This window comes from Trichosurus vulpecula, chromosome 8, assembly GCF_011100635.1.
Source record: "Trichosurus vulpecula isolate mTriVul1 chromosome 8, mTriVul1.pri, whole genome shotgun sequence".
NCBI classification, from domain to species: domain Eukaryota; kingdom Metazoa; phylum Chordata; class Mammalia; order Diprotodontia; family Phalangeridae; genus Trichosurus; species Trichosurus vulpecula.
The window spans coordinates 254,894,790-254,910,043 of NC_050580.1; the positions used below are offsets into that span (position 1 = coordinate 254,894,790).

The following is a 15,254-nucleotide window of genomic DNA, read 5'->3' on the forward strand; positions in this document are numbered from 1 at the left end:
GGACAATCACAAAACAACCAAAATACTGCGAAACTATATAGAACAAAGGAGAAATACGAGAAGATTCCCCCCCCCACTCATTCTGTTATAGGACCGGGAGGTCCATGCATATGGAATATTGATTGTATTTTCAGATTTTTAAAAAATATATTGATTTTTTTTTGCTGATTTTTTTTTCTTCCATCTCATTGTCTTTGTTTTAAAAAATATTCTTTGTTATGTGAAATGGCTCGCTGGGGAAAGAGAGAAGAAGGAATACTGAGAGAAATTTTGGTAATATAAAAACAATATATCAAATTTTTTTTAAAAAAAACTAATATTTTGAAATTATAAAGTGTAAGCTTGGTTCCAAAGAAATGATATAAAAGACACCTTCCCTTGCTTCCCTTGCACTCAACCTTTCTCAGCCTCAGTTTCCCCAGACTTGAAATTAGGATAATAGCACTTAATAGTAGCACAGACATGCTAGGAACATCAAATGACATATGTACAAATGCATTTTGTGAGTTTTACAGCACTACATGTTAGCTCCTACTTCTATTATATAGGTGATATAAAATATATGAATTTTTTTTTCCATATTTTGGGTTGATATACTAGGGATATCACTCTCCCGTTTTCTATGATTTCTTTCCCTGGCTTAGGTATCAACACCATTTTTTTTTAATAAGAAGGAATCTGTAGGATCCTTGCTTTTTTCTATTTTTGCAAATGGTTTATATAATATTGGAATTAGTTGTTTCTTAAATCTTTGAAAGAATTCACTTATAAATTCATCTAGTCCTGGTTTTTCTTTGGTAGGTCATTTTGGACTTGTATTTGAATTCTCTTTCTTATTCTGTTAATCTGGTTATTATACTTTTTTTTCTAGCTATTCATCCATTTCATTTAAAATATCAACGTTGTTGGCATGTTATTTGGGCAAAATGATTTCCAATAATTTTTAAAAATTTCTTTGTGATTTCTCGTTTTTCATTTTTGATACTAGCAATTTGGTTTTCTCTTTTTTTAAAAGTCAGACTAATTAATGGTCTCTCTAGCTTAGTGGGTTTTCTTCTCCAAAATACCTTCTAGATTAATTCATTAATTCAATGGTTTTAGGCCTTTTTTGGGTTTTTAGAATTTCTTTTTAGGTGTTTAGCTCAAATTTTAAAATAGGTTGATTCTCTTCTTTATTCTTGGTATATTCTTTCCTTCCTGAACTGGGTTTCTTAGTTAGGGCCAGGCTCTGACTGCTCCTGCAGACTTGAATGGAATGGTGAGCCTGTCTGGCCACAATTTGTATTGTTTGAGGTCTTATCTATGGTCCAACTTTCCATTAAGGTCTGCTCTGCACAAAAATGGGTTGCAAATTGCTCTGAATCTTTTGGTTATATAGCTTACTGAGCTCTTCAAGGCTGTCAGGAATGGCTGAGTTCTCAGCCTCCAAACTTAAAGAACCCCTAAGACAAGTGGGTATTTTGCTGCCATTTTGGTAGCTTGCTGCTTTCCCATTTTACAGACTTCTGGTCAGTCTTTAATCCAGTTGACCACCTTCTTCTCAATGCTATGCTCTTCTCCCTGGGTTTTTATGACATTGCTGTATCCTGGATCTCCTCCTACCTGTCTGACTGCTCTTCACCTTGGTCACACCTGCTAATCTAGGTGTGTCCCTCTTCTCTTTTCCCTCTATACTATTTCACTTGATGATCTTATCCCCTCCCATGGATTTAATTCTCATCTCTATGCTGATGATTCTCAAATCTACAACCCGAAGTTCTCTGATGACCTCCAATCTTGCATCTCCAACTACCCTATTGGACATCTTGAAGTGGATGTCCCATAGACATCTTAAACTCAACATGTCCAAAACAGAACTTCTTTTCTTTTCCCCAAAACCATCCCCTCTTTCTGCTTCCCAGTTAATATTGAGGGTACCATCATCCTCCCAGTGACCCGGGCTCAAAACCTAGGTATTATCCTTGACTCTTCACCCTCTCTCCAACCCCACCCACCCCCATATCCAATGTTATTAAGGCCTGTTGACTTTTGTAATATCTCTTCTATACGTTCTCTTCTCTCCTTTGACACTATCACCACTCTGGTGCAGGCTCTTATCACCTTACTCCCGAACTATTGCAATCACCTTCTAGCTGAATTCTCAAATGAATGAAAACTTTGAGACTGAGTTTCTGGGTAATTAATAATCATTTTATTAATTAGGCTAGCTGGAAATCGATAAATTGATGGTCAGTGGTTTCTCTTGGTAAAAGATGCTAAGGGAAACCTTGAAAAGCCTTAAATCCCTTCTGAAAGGGAATTCCCCTGACATGTGAAAATCAACTCTGGTTGATGGACATCTAAGGAGTTGGGCTAAAAGTCTTAAGCTCCTCTTGCTGTGAATGTGGCTTGGTCATGAGACTCAGCAGCCTCAAGGCATCTAAGCAGGGGACCATCTGGACCTCTCTGGCTAATTTTCTCTTTCATGAGCTGGACTGCCCTAAACTGTAATGGAGGGGACCAAGCAAAGGGGGTTCCTCCTGCAGGCAAAGGCTCACCCAGACTGGATTCTGTTTATACTAAATAGAAACTAGGTCTCCCAGTTGGGTGAGGTTAATGAGCATGTGCCTGGAGGACCAGGAGCAGACTCTTCACTTAGCTTTGCCCTTCAAGAGACTGACCTTTTTAGGAGTTGGGTTTTAACTGAAATAGAAGGAAAGGTGGATCACAAATTGATAGGTATTACTATAATAGTATAGCGTTAATTTCCCCCAACTCCCTACCACAAGTCTCTTCCCATTTCAGCCCATTTTCTACTCAGCTGTCAGATACCTTCCTAAGGTGCACACTCAAGCTTCAGTAGCTTTCTGTCACCCTAGGATCAACTATAAAATCCTCTGTTTGGCTTTCAAAGATTTCTAATCTTCTTATACCTTAACTTCCCTGTCCTCACTCCAAACATTTTCCTTCGTTGTCCCTCCATGCATAAAATACTCTCACTCTGCATCACTACCTCCTGGCTTCTCTGGCTTCCTTCAAGACCTAGCAAAAAAAATCTCTTTTAGAGGAAGCATTTCCTAGACCTCACCTCCCAACCCCCTACTCCCACTTATTGCTAATGCTGTTCCCTCTATCATCTGCAATCTATTCTCTATATATCTTGTATGTACATAGTATCCTCGGTGTATAGCACAGTATTCTTAGTGCTTGATAAATTTTTATGACTGACAAAATATAAAATATATACATATATACATGGAAAATAACCTTAGAGGGGAAGCCTTTAGTAGCTGGGAGGACCTGGAAAGGCTTACTGTTTTGTTTCATTTTGTTTTGTTTTAAGCCAGGGCTACTATTCCATCTATAAGGAACTCTCATTAAGGAAGTCCCTTCCTTTTACCAAGGCAGATCATTATCTGCCAGGCAACTTTCAGTTTTAGGGAGTTGCATGGGGTACTCTGAGGTTAATAGATTTTCCCAGGATTATACAATCAGTGTTTGGCAGAGGCATCCAAACACAAGTCTTCCTGACCTCCACCAGGCCATATTTGACCATAGTTTTACCAACAGGAAACAGCAGACTATTAAGGTACGTCAGAGGGAAATTGAGGCATTTTGAGTACTGAATTATGAAGGAGCTCTATGCTCCCACACGAATCTCCTGGTGCCACTGAGAAAACCAGTCTACAATTTTATGCTTTTTATGAATTCGATATTTGTTTAGATGGGTGACAAGGAAAAATCGGTATCTTTGAAGATTCTAAAGTCCTAGATATCTACAAACGCAAGATATCTGAACAAGGAAAGGTCCCACTGCGTAAAGAGCACAGACCTTGGAATCCTAAAATCTGGGTTTCTGTCCTAGCTGGGTCACTTCGGCTCTCTCCAGAGGCACACTGGGGCCAGCTCAATCTGATGGTTAAAAATTAGCATTTATTCCTCTAAAATCTGCAAATGCTACCTGATTCATTGTTTTGTTCTTTGTTTAGATTCAAGAAAGTGGTTGGGGGAAACGTAGAGAATGCAGATTAAACTTAAAAGCATGTTGTAGTACATCTTTTTTTCCTCTTGGAGAGCACATCGTTAAACAAAATGAGCATAGCCCAGGCTCTCTCTGATCTGACCCTTGGCTCTTTCACACGTAAACTGGGGGATACCCCACTTAATCACCTACAAGGATCCAACGACACAATGTATCTTTAGAGAACTCGCTCTGTGAAATGGGACTGAACACATAGCTAGGTGCCTACAAATCACTGCGGTCGAAATCTGTCTAGGAAGATTGCAAAGCTTCCTGTCCTTAAAAGAAAGAAAAGGGGGAGGGGGTTGAAAGTCACTTTTCCAGGGAAGGGCAGCGTCCTCCCTGACCAGGGTTCCCCGCACTTCGTGAGCGATCACAAGCCCGCTTCTGGGGGACAAAGCGAGAAGCGCCCGCTCTCACGCTTAGTCAACGCTCCACCTTTCGGCCTAGACGAGCCGACTCGCGACAAGCACAGACTGCAAGCGAAGCGAAGGAAGAAAGAGCCCGGCGTCGCCATCCGGCTCCCGCACACCTCCCTCTTCCCTTTCCCTGGAAAGCGCTCCCCGCCCCCTGGATGCCTCCCTCCCGTTCCCAGAACGCGTTTCCCCTCGCTGGGACGCGCCCGCCAGCGTCGTACCACGTGACGGCGACGGTGACGGGCGAAAGGGGCGGAGGGCCTCTCCCTCCTCCCTCAGTCCCTCCCTCCCGGCCGGCTCCGCAGCGCCGCGCAGGCGCCCCGAGGGCCGCGCCGAGTGAGCCCCTCCTGCTCTCTCTCGAGGAGTCAAAATGGCGGCGAGGGGAACCCGAAGCAGTCGCGGATCCGGAGCCTGTGCGTGACAGGAGCGGAGAGGGCGGCGGCGGCGGCGGGAGGAGGATGGCCGGGAGTGCCGGCGCCGGGGCGGACGGCGGCGCTGGGGGAGGTGGCGGCGGCGGCGGTGGGGGTGACGGCAGCGGGAGCAGCGGCAGCGGCGGGAGGAGCTTGCGGGGTAAGGGTCTTCTCTCGGTCGAGCTGAGGCGGAGAGCGGGGCCGGGGTGGGCGACGGGCGCCCCGGACGTCCGGGGTGGGCGGGGGGCCGTGCAGCAGCGGGGCTCCAGTGGGGGGGAGCGGGGCTGGGAACCGGAGCGGAGGGGGCGGCGCTGCTCGCCCGGCTCGGTGCCGTCGGGGTCCGGGGCTCGAGTTGGGGGATGGAGAGGAGCGTGGCTCCCGCCGACGGCCGTGCCAGCCCGCGGGGCTCGGCCGAGCGGGCCGGGCGTGGGGGGCGGGGGAGTCCGGGAGGGCGCTGGGCGAGCGGGGAAGTCCGGTCCGCCGAGCAGAGAGCGAGTGCGGGGGGAGGGGCGTGGACCCCGGGAGCTTTCTTTGATCCTGCTAAAGGGGGTCCCCGGGACACTCGCAGGGGCGGCAGAAGGGTCCAAGTTGAATCGTCGTATCCTCCCGTGCCCGCTGGGGCGTCCGGCTGGAGTTGGGCTTTGACAGGTGGGAGAGGGAGGAAGAAGGAGCAGTCCGGGTGAAGGTTTGAGGGCACCCCGGGAGCACTGGGTCCGTGTTGTGTCCCGGGCTTTCATGGTCTAGGCAGCCTGGTGATCCCACGCTCACCCGGAGAATGAGAACTTTCCCACCGTTCCTGGAAGAGCCCGAAAGCCGCTGGTGCTTCTTGCTTTTACGTGGTCTTAGCTTGGCCCCGAGTCATCAGCATCCAGGCACTGAGTACCCCGTGGCGATATGTGCTGTTAGGCCTAATTTACCGAGGAAGAGCCCGGTAATCCATGTCTGAACACTCATCTCTGTGCTGGGAGTATTAGCATGACTGGAACTTGTCTGTTTCCCTGGGTCTTTAGCATTTTCTGTTGACTGAATCGTCATCTTTTGTTTCTAAATACCAACCATGTATTTTAACTTGATGGAATTAATGAACTGGGAGAAAGGCTTTCCAAACTTCCAGAACACATGAAAGGTAGTAGTAGGTACATAGTAGGATTTCAGAACTGGCCGAGACCTTTAATAGTCCACCCCTCTCATTTTACAGATGAACAAACCAAGTTCTCCGGAGGTTGTAAGTTGTCCAGGGTCACAAAGCTAGTGGTTTCCTTGGTAGGCACTACAGCCAGGTCCCTTGATTTCCAGTTCAATGTTCACGCCATTCCACCACATTATCTTTGTGTTAAAAATACTACTTTTTCTTGATTTTTTTTTCGTCTTTGGGTATACAAGCCGAAAACTTTAAAACGGGCAGTCTTCACTTTTTTTTTATTCAGAAGTTCACCTTGTGGCCAGAAGAGTTACCAAACACTTCAAGTAACTAATGCTTTATATATCTTCTCTTCTTAAGCTTATCTCTTCTCTTCATCTGAATTTTCTTTCAAAATTTTTATAGCTTCACAAATATGGTTGGATAGTGTCTATAATGTGTGTGAATGAATATGTATATATAAACACAACTTAGTATTACAGTTAACTTTTGGTATTCATGAGTCCATACTGCCCCTAAACATTAACTACTTAGAGATAAAGCCTGATGTGATAAGTTAGACTGTTGACACAAATGTATATGCTTTTTCACAAAACCAACATTTTAAGTCAGTTCTAAGTTGACTTTCCTCTGGTTTTTAAAGTATACCTCTTCATGGTAACTTGAATTAGTTCATCATTGTGGATACTGACACAAATCGAAGACCTTACTGTGCCATAATAGATGGTCTATAAGGTATGAACTTACTCTGGTCAAAAGACTTAGTTACCTGATCTCCAGTTTTATGGTGATAGATTTCATTAAATTTATCTAGGCAGGCCATTGGACAACAGGCTGGTACTCAAAGCCCTTCCAGTTTGGTGGCACTTGCAGAACTTGTATTGCACTGTACTGGCAGAGACTTTAAGAACCCAACATCACTTCCATTCCACAATGAAGAGTAGGGCCCTAGTGGAAGTTTAAGATACCATCAAATAATTTTAAGATATGCAATACTCATTTCTCAACTTAAAACTGACTAGCTTCGTATATATTTGTGCTGAGTCATAGCAAGTTTCTTTATAGAAGTATTGCTTATGTAGTGCTAGTCACAGGTTGACCTACAGAAATACATTAGATGAAACTGGCATTTGCATGACATTGAGATATAATATTGCTTCTGTGTTTTGGGAGCTTATAGACATTGCAGCAGGTATTGAATACATCCTGTGGGTTCAGCAGCTTACTAGATACTGTTGGCAGGTGGGATGCACAAATTTTGACACAAATCTTCCTCCCAGGAGCTTCCTGTCTCATTGGGGAATGGCATACAGTATTTTAAGGAACTATATTTTCATTGGTATAAATACTTTCACTTCTTGCTTTTATATCATAACAATCTTCTGTACCTTAGTGGTTTCATCACCTGACAGGTAACTACAGGTTTGATTGAAAATAGAAGAGTAGATGAAAGTAGATAAAGGTGGAGAGACCAGTTAACCTGTAAGACTAATCTGTGCTTAAAGTAGTGAAGACTTGGACTAAAGTGGTAGCAATAGGAACGAAAAAAGGAGAGAGGGACTTTTAAAAAATGAATTGAAACAACCTAAGAAATATTTATAATGTCTATAACTTTTTTCTTTCTGTGACCTTAGGGAACCTTTCTGGGCCTTAGTTTCTCCATATGTACAATGAATAGTTTGGGTTAGCTGAGATCCTTTCCAGTACCAAACCTGTGAGCCTATGTTATCTTTCCTATCTGCCATATAAAGGTACTGTTTTTATATGCTTGAAAACAGTTTGTCCACTATTTTGAGCCCTGCATTTTTTTCCAGTTAGCATTATTCTGTGTTATTTTTTACATATCAACAATTTGTGCACTTACTAGCTGCCAAATTCTATTGTTAATTTAAACTTTCTTTGCTGTTGGTCATTTGAATTGCTTACAAATGTTATTATAAATAATGAGAGAGGGAGCATGGCATAGTGCATAGAGGGCAGGTTCCAGAATCTGGATAATCTGGATTCAAGACCCGTTCTCTGATGCTTATTACCTGTGAGACCCTGAGCAAGTTACCCTCTCAGTGCTCCAGGCAGCTAAGACTACAAATGGCAGAATAGTGATGATTTGAATTGTTTGAGACATATCCTTGTTGGGGAGCCCCATATGCCAGTAAAATCCAGACAAAATTAAATGGGTATGGAATTCTTTCTACACTTTTTGTCTGAGTTGTTCCTAGGGGTTTGTCCTCAAAGGTAGAATTTCTAGATCAAAAGATATGTTACATGGCATATGTATATGTAAATGAACATATATGGAGATGGTGAGTTTCTTAACTTAGACCTTGTAATGTATCCAATTCTTTATTGTGGCCTAAAGAAATTATATAGCCATATACTACATTTGTACACATTTATTTGATTTAAACAGTACAAATTTCAATTATTTTTTTTTCACTTATTTTAAGACTGAAATGAAATACGAAGCCACGTTAAATGGGGTTTTTTGGTTTGTTTTTTTTGTGGGGACCTGTGAATTCATTGGTAGAGGAAGCGCCTAGTAAAGAATACCCTGCCCAATGCAATCCGGCAGCTGCTCTGTAGTTTATAGTCTTGGAGCACCCTAAGGTTAAATATGCTGCCCAGACTTTGCCCAGGGCTTCTTGACTCCAAAACCTGCTCACTGTGATCCTGTCGATTCTCTCGAAGTTACAGTGAAAAACAAACACAGAAATGTAGAAATTGAAGCTAATCTTTGTCATTGTTCCTTTTTGTGCACTAACTTTTCTATTCGTGTAATTAGAGATATAACTAAAAGCTGTACAACAGGGTCAGACGGAAACTGATTTCTTTGATTTTTGTTGTCAAAATGATTTTTTGCTGACAATTTGAAAAGCATTTACATATGAAGTCTTTACAACAAAAGGAAGCCTTTTAACATATTGGTAGATCCTTTATGTAGTATTGCCAAAAAGACATAGATAAGAAGGCATGGAAAACTTTATAGTTGGCGTTAGTGGAAAGAGATGTAAGCAGATAAAAATTAAAGCTTCCAAAGTAACAAATACTTGAAATGCCAAAAAAGTAGTGTTGGATTTTTTTAACTTCAAGGAATATTTTAATTGTAAAAATTGGTTTATTTTCAAATTCTAAATTTTTGCCTTTAAATGTTGAGAGAGATTTACTTTTTACAACCCACCGATGATCCGCGAGTGGAGGACAACATGTAGACAGGGAACACAAACCAAAATCTTGGTAAGATTTATTATATCTTGTAGTTACTTCACTGACAATCCTATGCAAATCTCTGGTTTGGCAGGAGAGACTATACTCAGAGATAACACTGTACTCAGGCTGCCTATAGCCTAAAGTTGCTGAGCTGCTTGCTACCCTGCAAGTTCCCCAGCAGAGGGCTCCAAAGGTCTTGGAGTTGTAATCCATATCTGAGAAGCTCCAAGCTTTATGCGCCACCTTGAGAAGCATGATTTAGAGCGGAGGGCTCTTGGAAATCTTTTCATCTAACCTCCTCATTTGAAGGATAACAATACCAGGGCTCAAAGAGGTTAAGTAATTTGCCCACATTTAATAACTAATAAGAGTCAGCATGCCTTCCCAGGATTTTTCATTGAATAGACAGAGATAACTCTGTCCTGCCTAGTGCATGTTGTTCATTGAGCTCCATGCTTTGCACCATGACCAAAGCCAAGTCTACCGTCATTATGTCCTCCCAGTAGGACCAGCTGCCTGTTGTGCTATCCTTTGTTTCATGGGGAAAAAAGCCCTATGAAAAATACGAGGAGATCCCTACAGGAACTTTGGGAGTTTTGATTACAGTTCCATAACACTACAGTTCCCCAACGTGCATGTGGGGGGGGGGGGGGGGCTGCAGATCGCCGGACAGGGTTGCTAACCCAATGATTCATTGCCTTTGGAGGGGCAAAACAGCGGGGGTAGAATATTCTAACTCTGTCTAGACCAGGAGTTCTTAACCTTTTTTGGGGTCTTAGACCACCTTTGATAGTCTGGTGAAACAGACTGCTTCTCAGAATAATTTTTTAATGCATAAAATACATAGGGTAACAAAGCAAACCAATTACACTGAAATTCAGTTATCAAAATTTTTTTTAAAAAGCCCTACAAATTCACAGATCCCAGGTTAAGAACCCCTGATCTAGATTAAGAGGCACTTGAATAGATTTCAGGGTATCTGAATTTTTAAAATTGCCAAGGGGTACATGTCACACACAGATAAGTTAATTGATCATGAATAGTCATGACCAAACTACCCAAAAATTGATATATCAGAACAGGGGTTCTCCACATGGTTTTAATCACATTCATAACTTTTTTGTCATAGAACACCTAGAAGAGTCTAGGATGGTTATTAACCACGTTGACATGTTCTAGTAATGCATCCATATGGTTTTGTACCCCAGCTTATTATGTATAGCTTCCACTAATATTCCAATAATATTCCACTAATATCCCAGACTTGAAGACTCTAGGACTTTGAGTTCTGACCTAGGATGAGTACCCTTAAAATCCCATACTCCTTTAGTCTAAACCAGGGGTGGGGAACCTTCAACCTCAAGGTTGACCGTCAAGTGCAGCCCTTTGACTGCATCCAAACTTCACAGAACAAATCCTTTTATTAGGGTGACCATTCGGTTTAACCCGGCAAATATGTTAAACACCTGTGTGCCAGGCAGTGTGCTAGATACAAGAGATACAGAGACAAAAATGAAATTGTCCTTGCCATTAAGAAACTTACCTTCTACTCAACTCTTGGCCTCTGTGCATTGGTCTGGTGTGTATCGGACTCACAAGTTGAAGTAGAAGAAAACTATGTGGTATTTGAAAACATCAGACATAGCTTCATTTGAAGAAATACAATATTCTGTCATCACTAGGGAGCCATAACAGCTTAGAGTATCTTGATCATCCTAATGTCAAAGCATTATAATTTCAAACTGTTAATGTTCCCACACTTCACAATGTAGGGACAGATGCACTGTAGCAAAGCCCAAATTTGGACAACTGACGAATCAGTCCCCCTTGAGGCCTTTCTATAGACTACAAACTACAAGCTAGTGAAACACAACCAGATATCTGTTAGTTAATTCATCAGCATTATGTTCAGGACTCCTGTACACAGGCCCAACTATCTGCCCTCTAGATGACTCCAACTGTCTGCCTTCCAGATGACATGAAAACTTTGTGGAAGGAAAGGTCAGTGCTTGTTGGGTATCTGTCCTTTGTAATAAGTCTTACTGAGCAGTGCTCCATGTTTGACATGACTGCCTGCATGTAGTTTGTATGGGGAGTCTGTTCCAAGTTTCACATGGCTATTTGAGACATTTGGTGACCATGAATTCCAGAATGTCCAACCTTCTGTGGTAAATGCTTATCCCAGGGACTCACTAGAGCCATCAGCAGGCTTGTTTAAACCCTTACCAACTTTCTCCATCCTTGGGTGGCTGTAATTCCCTCATTCTTAGGATATGATGCCATCTTGATGTCAGAGTTACAGTGATCGGTTTTTATGGTTCCACAATTCTTGATCGTTACTCTTGTCACAATAAAGTGGCATAGTGGGTAAAGTGTTGGACATGGAGTCAGGAAGACATAAATTCTAATCCTGTGTCACAAATTGATTAGCTGTATGACTTAAATCACTTAACCTCTCTATGCCTCAGTTATTTCAAGTAAAGTGATTGGACTTGACAACCTCCTAAGGCCTTTTCCACTCCAATCAGATTTCCATTTCTCACATTTTTGGACTGAATTATTCATTACCTTTTGGTAGAAATTCACCATTACATGGTATAGCACCCTCAAGCCTGTGGGCAGACAGAACAAGAACTAGTCTTTCCTGTCACTGTCTCACAGTCTTCTCAGAAGACCTCAAACTACAAAAATGCTTTGTGCCTTCCAACTTTTGCTGTGCACAACATGTTTCCTGAAGAAAGGAAGTATGGGGCCAGGTCAGGTGGCTTCCATCTGCCCCAAAAGACTTCTCCCTCTGCGTAGTGTCTGCCACATCTTGCCACCTCATTGCCAGCCTCCCCAGGTGAGAAGAGGAGCCCCATAGCCCCTCAGACTACATGAGCATCTTGTGCCTTCTATTTCCTTCTGGGCTCAGTGTATCCTCTAAGGAAAGACTTCATCTTCCATCTACCCCGAGGCAATGACTTGTGTCTGTGCTGGGACAATTTTGTTGCCAGCCCAATCTCCCAAATGGGATGTGGTGAACCTCCAATATGAAGAGGAATAACCTTTTTTACTTCAGGCCATTCATCTCCTGCTGCACCTGTTGTTTGTGGGAAGAGGAAAGTTGGTGGGAAACAGGACTTCTTTCTCCTGATATGAGGGTTCAACTTCTATCTCTCTGCCTAATCTCCAGTCTCTGGAGCTCTTGTGAAGCAGGGCTTCCTATCTGACCATATTCCTCTCATCTTACTTTGTATTTGCTTCCAGTGTGACCTTCAGCCTCCTTAATTCTGTGAGGAACATTAATGATCATCTGGTCATGACCTTCGCTCTGAAGTGACCACACTCTGAACTCCTATAGATCACTATCCAAACCCCATCCCTCCACCACCCAATTCCTCCTTATTCCTATCGCCCTCAGCTGTCTCACACCAAACACCACCCAGCCCTTCTACTGTGCTCTCTGGAGTGCCTGTTCCATAGGCAGCAAACTTCCCTTCATTTTAAGTCTTTTCCTCTCTCACTCCTTCCATCTGTTAACATTTATAGAAACCTGACTCCTCCCAGATGACACAGCTTCCCTTGGCCAATTTTTCTAGCACTACTCTTCCACTCATTTTCCTTGGCTCACTGGTTGAGGTGGAGGAGTTAAGGTACTCCTTGCTTCCCACCTCAGTCAGTAACCTCACTTCCTTTGAGGTTCATGCTGTTCATATCTACCAGCCAATCAATTCCATTGTCTACGGACCCTCCGGTCACTCCTTCCTGGCCTGTAATTTTTCTCTCTTCCCCATCTTCTTTCCTCCTACTAGGAGACTTCAACATATACTCAAATACTTTAAGCACTTAATTCCTCAACCTATTCATTTCTCATGAGCTACTCCTCCACCCTACCTCAGCCACATACAAAGGTAGAAAAAAATCACGGAACCATTCCGACAAAGTCCACTACAAATTTAGGTTATACAACCTCCACTGGGCCCTCGCTGCTGCTAGGCAATCCTACTATCCCCTCCTTTATCGCTTCATTATTCTACTCTCCGTAGCAGCTCTTCTAAACCTTTTCATCTCTCTTCACATCTCCAATGGTTCTCTCTCCCCTTTGCTCTCTTAGCTAAGAATGCTGCCTCCTATTTTACAGGAAAAAATTTGAGGACATTGTGAGCTTTCTCTTGTCCCTCTTTTCCTTATCTCCTGTCACTCAGGTGCCTTCTGCTACTCTTCCTCCTTCATCCGTCTCACATGATGAGGCGGCTTTACTCCATATCAAGGCTAGCCCTTGTTCGAGTGATGCCATCCCACCCCATCTCTTTCAACAGATTGCCCCCTCTGGCATTGCTACGCTTTCACTTTCAACCTTTTCCCCTCTGCTGGCTGTCTACAAACATGCCCATGTCTCCCCAATCGTCCAAAAACACTCACTTGATCTTTCTATTCCTCCAAATTGTTGTCCCATATCATTTCTGCCATTTGTAACTAAACTCCTCAAAAAGGCCATTTACAGTAGTCGCTTCCTTTTTCTCTCCTTATTCTTTTTTTTCACATAAAACTTAAATGTTTTAATAAAATAAGTGAAGAACAAATCAGAAGACATAGCATGCAGAATATATCGAATATTACGTAGTGAATGGCCCCAAGAAGTCATTTATATTCATGATAGAGAGAGAACTGACATCCATGCGTACCAAGGAACCAGTGCCAGTAGATGCTATTCTTTTCTTAATGTCTTACAATTGGGCTTCTGACTTTGTCATTGAGACTTCTCTTCAAAGTTATTCATGATCTCTTAGTTGCCAGATCCTATGGCCTTTTCTCTGTTTTCAAGCTGCCATCTTGGCTCCACACACCCCCCTCGCCGCACCCCGCTGCCCCGGGTCTTTTGTCAGTGCTCGTTTTTCTTGACTCCTCGGTAGCCTTTGACACTATTAATCACTTCCTCCTTGATACTCTCTTTTGTCTAAGTTTTGGGGACCCCACTCTCTCCTAGTTTTCCTATTTAACTGACTCCTCTTTGTCTCCTTTTCTGGATCCTCTTCCAGATTCCAGACACACTCTAACCGTAGGTGTCCCTCAGGATTCAGTCCTGGGCCCTCTTCTATTCTTCTTTACTTGGTGATCTCAGCAGCTCCCATGGGCTTAGTTATCATCTCTATGCTCTCATTCTCACATCTTCCTATCCTGCCCCACTCTCTTTGCTGACCTCCAGTCTCACATCTCCAGCTGCCTTTCAGACATCTCAAACTGGATATCCAATAGACATCTTAAACTCAATAAATCCAAAACAGAACTCGTTATTTTTCCCCCTACACTGCCCCCTTCCTCTACCTTCCCTACTACAGAGGCAATATCATTGTCCCAATCCCTCAGGCTTGCAATCCAGTCATCATCCTGAGCTCCTCAACCCCCACCCCTTCACCCTTACCTGCTGATTGTCAAGTTTGCAAGATCTCTTGAATATACACCCTTCTGTCCTCTGATAGTGCCATCAGTCTAGAGCAGGCCTTCATCACCTCATGCCTAGGGTATTGTAATAGCCTGCTGTTGGGTCTGCCCATTCAAGTCTCTCCCCATTCCGGTCCATATTCCTCCATTCAGCCACCAGAGTGCAGAAGTACAGTCACCCCTCCTCTCTTCTCCACTGCCCCCCGCCCCCTTCAGTAAACTCCAATATCTCCCTCTTGCCTCCAGGAGCAAATGGAAAATATTGTTTGGCATTTAAAGCCCTTCATGCCCTAGGCCCTTGCTCCCAGGCAGGTACTCTTTGATGTAGTGACACTGGCCTCGTTCCATGAACAAGACCCTCCATCTCTGAGCTCCGAGCGTTCTCTCTGGCTCCCTCCATGCCCAGGACGCCATTCTTCTTTCACTCAGACTATTGGCCTCCCTGGCTTCCTTTAATTCTCAACTGAAATTCTGTCTTTTACTGGAAGCCTTCCTTCTGTTAGTTACTTCCTTTTTATCCTGTATATAGCTTGCTTTGCATCTGTTTGTTTCTATATTATCTCTTCAATTAGATTCTAAACTCTTGAGGGCAGGGACTGTCTTTGGCCTCCTTTAGTGTCTTTGGTGCTTAGCACAGTGCCTGGTACACAGCACAT

At 43.2% G+C, this 15,254-nt stretch overlaps 1 protein-coding gene across 1 annotated transcript in view; it reads left to right on the forward strand.

Moving 5' to 3' along the window:
• The first annotated feature begins 4,768 nt into the window (after positions 1 to 4,768).
• BTBD7 (BTB domain containing 7) overlaps positions 4,769 to 15,254 on the forward strand; it is a 75,387-nt gene continuing 64,901 nt past the window's right edge. The window contains exon 1 of the mRNA XM_036734685.1: positions 4,769 to 4,986. The gene's annotated coding sequence lies outside the window, so the exon portion shown is untranslated. The remainder of the gene's footprint in view (positions 4,987 to 15,254) is intronic.